The sequence below is a fragment of the Tenrec ecaudatus genome, chromosome 3, assembly GCF_050624435.1.
Source record: "Tenrec ecaudatus isolate mTenEca1 chromosome 3, mTenEca1.hap1, whole genome shotgun sequence".
In the NCBI taxonomy this organism is placed as follows: domain Eukaryota; kingdom Metazoa; phylum Chordata; class Mammalia; order Afrosoricida; family Tenrecidae; genus Tenrec; species Tenrec ecaudatus.
In genome coordinates, this window is record NC_134532.1 from 175,069,442 (window position 1) to 175,076,191 (window position 6,750).

Below are 6,750 nucleotides of genomic sequence, written 5' to 3' on the forward strand. Positions count from 1 at the left end.
TGAATTATGAGAATGATTAGTGCAACAAATGTATAAGGGTGCTTTGCTCAATTGCTGTATGTACAGATTGTGATAAGAGCCTTATGAGCCCCAATAAAATTTTTTTAAAAAAATGACAGATGGACTACTTCTCTCAGAATCAAAGGTATGCAAATTAAAATTCCAATGGCATTACATTTTTTTTGTCTATCATGTTAGCAAAAGTTAACATGCTTGATTAAACCATAGAAGTCCAGTGCTGCTCATGTAATACAAATTCGACCTTCTGTTTTGATTAGCTACTTTTTAAGAACTATCAAAATTAAATTTGCATATATTCCTTGACCCAGTAATTTAATCCATATATACTACCATTTCCTATATATGCACACATTTTAAGAATAATATGCTGCATGATTTGTAATATCAAAGCAGCAAAAGCAACAAACAAGGAATTAAAGATTTTTACCAAATAAAACATATCTATACTATGATAATAATGGGTTAGATGTTTATTGATAATAAAGTAAATGTCTTTAAAAACTATAGTACATGATATATGCAAATACTTCAGAATGTTTAAGGCATGTTCCCATATATGATAGAAGCCCAGACCTCAATGCTAATCTGTTCTTGAAGGAGTGTCGAGATTCGATCCAGTTGAGTTCTGAATCAATTTTTCCCATAAGAAATAACTGAAAATGGATTAATCCATTCTCGACCACCAAGTTTTTACCCTAATCTTGCTTTTTTAAAAAAAAAATCTTGCTTTTTAATAAAAAACATTACACAGAAATTTTGAAGTAAATAAGTTGAGTTAAATAATATAATTTATTTTTTATTTTTGTTTTTTAACATTTTATTAGGGACTCATGCAACTCTTATCACAATCCATACATATACATACATCAATTGTCTAAAGCACATCCGTACATTCTTTGCCCTAATCATTTTCAAAGCATTTGCTCTCCACTTAAGCCCTTTGCATCAGGTCCTCTTTTTGTTTCCCCTCCCTCCCCATTCCCCCCCTCCCTCATGAGTCCTTGAATAATTTATAGATTGCTATTTTGTCATATCTTGCCCTATCCGGAGTCTCCCTTTCCCCACTTCTCTGCCATCTGTCTCCCAGGGAGGAGGTCACATGTGGATCCTTGTAATCAGTTCCCCCTTTCCAACCCACTCACCCTCCACTCTCCCAGTATCGCCCCTCACACCCCTGGTCCTGAAGGTATCATCCACCCTTAAATAATATAATTGAAATAAGAAACACGGCTAAAAAGTTTTTTAACAACTACAATGTGGTCCATACCTTGAGACAGATGAGGATCTGGATCTGTGGCCCCCAATGTGCTGCTTTTCAGGAGATTTTTTCCCTTCTTTGCATTTCTTCACTAGGACCTGGCTGGCTCTCTCTTTAAAAAAAAAAAAAACAACATCTGTCTAATGTGGTCTGCTGTTGGCGTTTCTTAACTGTTTTCTAAAAGGGTTTACCAAATTATCATCAACAATATTGATAACAGTTAACCAGCTCCTTATCATGATTGTTCTTTTTTAAAAAGAACTAGTACTTAGGACCCATGTTTTTTTAACCTAAAAAAAGCCAAAAAGCCACACAAACTAAGAAAACCATAGCAAAACACTTGGAACACAGCTGCAACGAGTTTAAATACCACGTACTAGCAACGCCAACTAGCACCAAGTGACTGAAACACGAACTGCTTTTGTTTACCAAAATCACATGCGTCAGGTCAGATTCTGATGTTTTGTTTGAGCTCCAATGCAAAATATTCCCGACATTTCCCATCAACATCTGATTATGTCGAGTACTGATGCGGTCGAGTACCGGGGTTCTACTGTACTTAAAAGGGGTGGATAATTGTTCAATGTGCCAATGTGGCCTTCAAAGGAACCTGTGGGTGGAGTTTAATTAGGTCAAAGCTTGATTGGAGAATGAGGAGATAAATGGCTTGTCAAGGCCACGCCCTTCCCTCCTTCACCCTGTTGATTGGACCAGAACTCTGCCTGAGCTAGTCCTTTGCCTCATCTATGAGTGGAGTCCACCCCTGGGTCTTGTTGCCTTGCCATGTGTGCATCACCTTAGCTTGAGTTTCCATGGAGACCAGCTGCACTAGGCTTCCTGAGGATCTATCAGTTGCTCACTACGCTCCCACTACTGCTCTCCACTCTGCCTCATCTTCTCGTTTCCGGCGGTTGATTGCTGCCCGACCCTGCTTGTACTTGCCTGAGGTCAACTCTGTGTCTGCTTCCTTGACCTTGGTCTAACAGTCCTAGTGAGTTGAAGAACCCTCAGCATATTGACTGTTCCACCAAACTGAATTGAACTGAGCCCTCTGTGCTGCTGTGCAGACTAACCAGCTGCTTTATTCCTTCTCACTATGAAACCCTATCTTTTTGTATATATGAGGGTAACCAAAAGTACTAAAAATGTAATTTTTTTCACAGCTACGTAATTTTTTAAAACAAAAAACCGTATCACCTTCGAAGAATTCTCCATTCTCCATTGCACTTAATAAACTTGTCAAATCTGCACTGCCATTCTTGGAAGCCATTTCCAAACTCATCTGTTTGGATGGCTGACACAGCTCCCACATGTTTTTCTTCACCTCGTCTCCATCATCAAATCGCTGAGCTTTCATGCCCCTCTGCAGTCTCAGAAATAAAAATAAGTCACATGAAGAAAGGTCAGGTGAGTAAAGCAGGCTGTTTTTTGCCAGAAACTGGTGCACTGAGATGTCTGCATGAGCAGGTGCATTGTCATGGTGGCAAACCAGTCCCCTGTTTGCCACAAATCAGGCTTTTTTGGTTATACACTGTTATGCAATCTTTTCAGAGTGTCTAAATAGAAAGCTTGTCTGACCTGGTAGAACAAACTCCAAATGCACTATCCCCACTCGCATAAAAAACAAAACAAATGCGAGATGACAAGGATCTACACATAACCTTCTCTCTGGGGATGGACAGCAGAGAAGTGGGTGATGGGAGACGTCAGACGGTGCAAGATATGACAAAATAATAATAATTTATAAATGATCAAGGGTTCATGGGGGAGGGGGGAGCGGGGAGAGATGGGGAAAAGTGAGGAGCTGATACCAAGGGCTCAAGTAGGAAAGCTTTGAGAATGATGAGGGAAACAAATATACAAAGTGCTTGACACAACGGATGTATTTGTGAATTGTGATGAGTTGTACAAGCCCCCAATAAAATGAATTAATTATTTTAAAAAATGAGCATCGTCTCCATCTTTGATTTTACTTGACAAGTTTTTTGGGGATGAAGCAACAAAAACATCTGCTACTGGCTTGATATTTGCTTTCAGGGTTGTAAGAATACCACCAAGTCTCATCACCAGCAGTGACCTTGGGGGAAAAGTCTTTCCGAGCTTCGGAGCTGTCCTGTCAAAGCACAGCATGTTTCCACTCGAGGTTCTTTACCTGATCAGTCAGAACTCAAAGCACCCATTTCACAGTGGCCCTTCTCATTCCCAAATCTTCTGTTAACATCTGCTGAACCGAGCTCCAAAATAATCCAGAAAACGTCCCCATCTCTTCAATGGTCCATCATTGGTCTTTGAGCACAAGTGGATGAATTTTGTCAACATATTTGTTCATTTGGGAAGTTGATGGATATCCAGAAGGTTTGTCATCAACTGACATTTCATAGTTTTTGAAATGAGAAAACCACTTGTACACTTGAGTCCCATAGTGCTGTCCTTGTAAGTTGTGTTCAACATCACAACAGTTTCAGTGGCATTTTTTCCAGAGCAGAAAACAAAATTTCTCAATCGCATGCTGTTCTGTTAAATTGGCCATCACAAATAAATGAGGTTCAAGGGTGGAGGGAAGGCTGGGTAGAAAGAGGGAATAGATTACAAGGATCTACATATAACCTCCTCCCTGGACAATGAACAACAGAAAAGTGGGTGAGGGAAGCTGTCAGACAGTGTAAGATATGACAAAATAATAATTTATGAATTATGAAGGGTTCATGAGCGAGGGGAGTGGGGAGGGAGGGAGGAAAATGAGGAGCTGATATCAAGGGCTCAAGTAGAAAGAAAATGTTTTGAGAATGATGATGGCAACAAATGTACAAATGTTCTTGACCCAATGGATGGATGTATGCATTGTGATAAGAATTATATGAGCCCCCAATAAAATGATTTTTCAAAAAGGAGGTTCAAGTGAAGCTGCTTTTATGAAAACATTCACTATGACCAGAGAGAACCATCCCAGGTGATGCCACTGGGTGCACTATCTCAGAGGCAACTGTTGGATGATGCTTACCTAGCAGGAAAAATGCTTACTCTGAAAGCTCTGCCTAGTGGAGATTTTGTTTTGTTTTTTTTGGGGGGGGGGTATCCCCTCATATATAATCAAAGATGTCCTGGTTTTGCTTGTGTAGTGAACACTTGCCTAACATTTCTCTGTAAAAATGCAAACAAAACAAAAACCCTGGGGGCATAGTGGCTAAAACACGTAGCTGCTTACCACAAGGTCAGTGGTTGTAAGCCACCAATCACCCAATCCCTGTGCAGAAGAACGATGTAGCAGCCTGCCTTCATGTCGATGTACAGCTTCGCAGAACCCTAGTGAGTAGTTTCATTCTGCCCTCTATGATTGCTGTGAGCTGGAATCATCTTGATAGCAATGGAATATACATAAATATTTCTTCTATCCGTATACATATGGATAGAAAATATATAATCTTCCAACATAATTGAAAAAGCCTTGTAAAATATTCAATGATTTTATTAATAAGACAGAGAGTTCACATCTCTTTAAGTAATGTAAATCAGTAAGCATCTCCCAGGATGAAAATTTAGTGTGGTTGGTCAACCTAAAAACATTATGCACATTTACAAGGAATTCAATTTTGTTTTATCTATCATATTGACAAAAAGAAGGAATTACCATTACAAAGTGTTAGCAAATGATTTTGCACATAAGACCTGTGAAGTACAGTTCCAATTATTATACAACCGATGAAATCATATTAATGAACCCGGCACTGAAAATTGCACTCACCATTGGAAGATTACTGGTGTCTTGGTGATGTTGTGATTAATTTCAGCAGAGTAGTAGAGAAAAAAAAACTGTCGTTTGTTGAGTTAATAATTATTTGGAATAGAGATGGTGAGAGATTACTTCAAAATTTTAATTAAAAATTAGTTACATTTATTTCATTTAAAATGGGATAATTCAATCAAATCAGATGATCAAAATTTTATTCATTTTGTTTTTGTTTGGACACACCACAGTGCATTTCTCAGTCTCTCTAGAATTAGAAACATGATGTTGAGATACAAAGGTCATAGAGAATAGATTTAGACTATGTTTCAAGATTATTCTTAAATCATCAACTTAATTTTTAATGTATCTAAAAAAGCCTTTGATAATATTACTTCCATTTTCTAATATATTTCCTAAGTAGAACAGCCCTTCTAAAATTATTTTATTCTGCACTAAAATTAGAGATCATTCCTATGCCACCTTTCTTATTATGAAATATTAATAACCACCTATCTTAATATTTTAATGGGAAAATATCAATATCTACAAGTCAAACATCATTAGCATAATGTCTGCATTAGAGTTGATAAATATAAAGAAAATGGACAAGTTAATGGAGCTATATAGTATAGAAGCTCGCCAGACCAAAAAAATACTTAATGGCAAATTATATATCTTCTGTAATATTCCTGAGAAGTGAATTTTGGGATAGACCTGTAATTTGTTGGTTTGAGCTAACTTGTATCTATTATGATGCAGTTTTAAATATATCAATTTGGAAATAAAATATTTTCTGGAAAAGTAAGCACTGGACAGAAATGAAAATCCGGACTTTTACCCAGATGCTATGAAATGCATACTCAAGCTAAAAATCAAACTCAGTGCCATTGAGTCAGTTATGACGCATATCAATCCTAGAGCACAGAGTAGCACTGTCTCTCTGGATTTCTTAGACGGTAAGTCTTTATGGAAGCTGAAAGCTTCATCCTCTTCCCTCAGAGTGGCTGGAGGTTTATAGTTGGTGACCTTGAGGTCAGCACCCCAGCATGTAACCCACTGTACCACCAGAGCTCTGTGAGGCATGCAAGGTAATACGTTTTAGTATAACTTTAGGCATGCATTAGAGAATTGTAGGCATCAGTTTCTATCAGAGCTTTTCAAACATTTCTTATATCAATGAGGATCCATTTCTATTTACATTTGTAAAATGACTATTGATTTTTTATTAATGGTCAATTAAAATTATCATTACATTTAAGGTTAAATAAATGTACTTGTCCTTAGGATAAAGTCATGTTTCCATACTTTCTAACTTGGGCACAGAATCAGAACATTCTGTTTCTCACCATTCAAGTTCACAAACAATATGCTATTTTACGAAGCCCAAGACGGCACTAAAATCCACAGGTAGAACCAGAGATGTGAAAATCACGTAATTGAAATAATACCAAGAATGTCAGGTACAGAAAAGAACCAAGTTCTGGGAGAAAGGAAATAAAATGTAACTGACAAAGAAACTTTGTCTAGATGATAAAAATAATCAGTTCATGGCCAATAATTTGTTAATTCTATTTACCCATAAATTGCTGACCCGCAGATCTTCAAGTGTCATGGTCAACAGTGTTAGTATAGAAAATTAAACTTTCTGTGATGAATGAAAATTTGACCTTTTGGCGGAAACTGTTTTTTTCTGCTAAGGTTAGTTTATTTCTCAGTCTAAAGACATGGAAAAAAGTATGCTTTC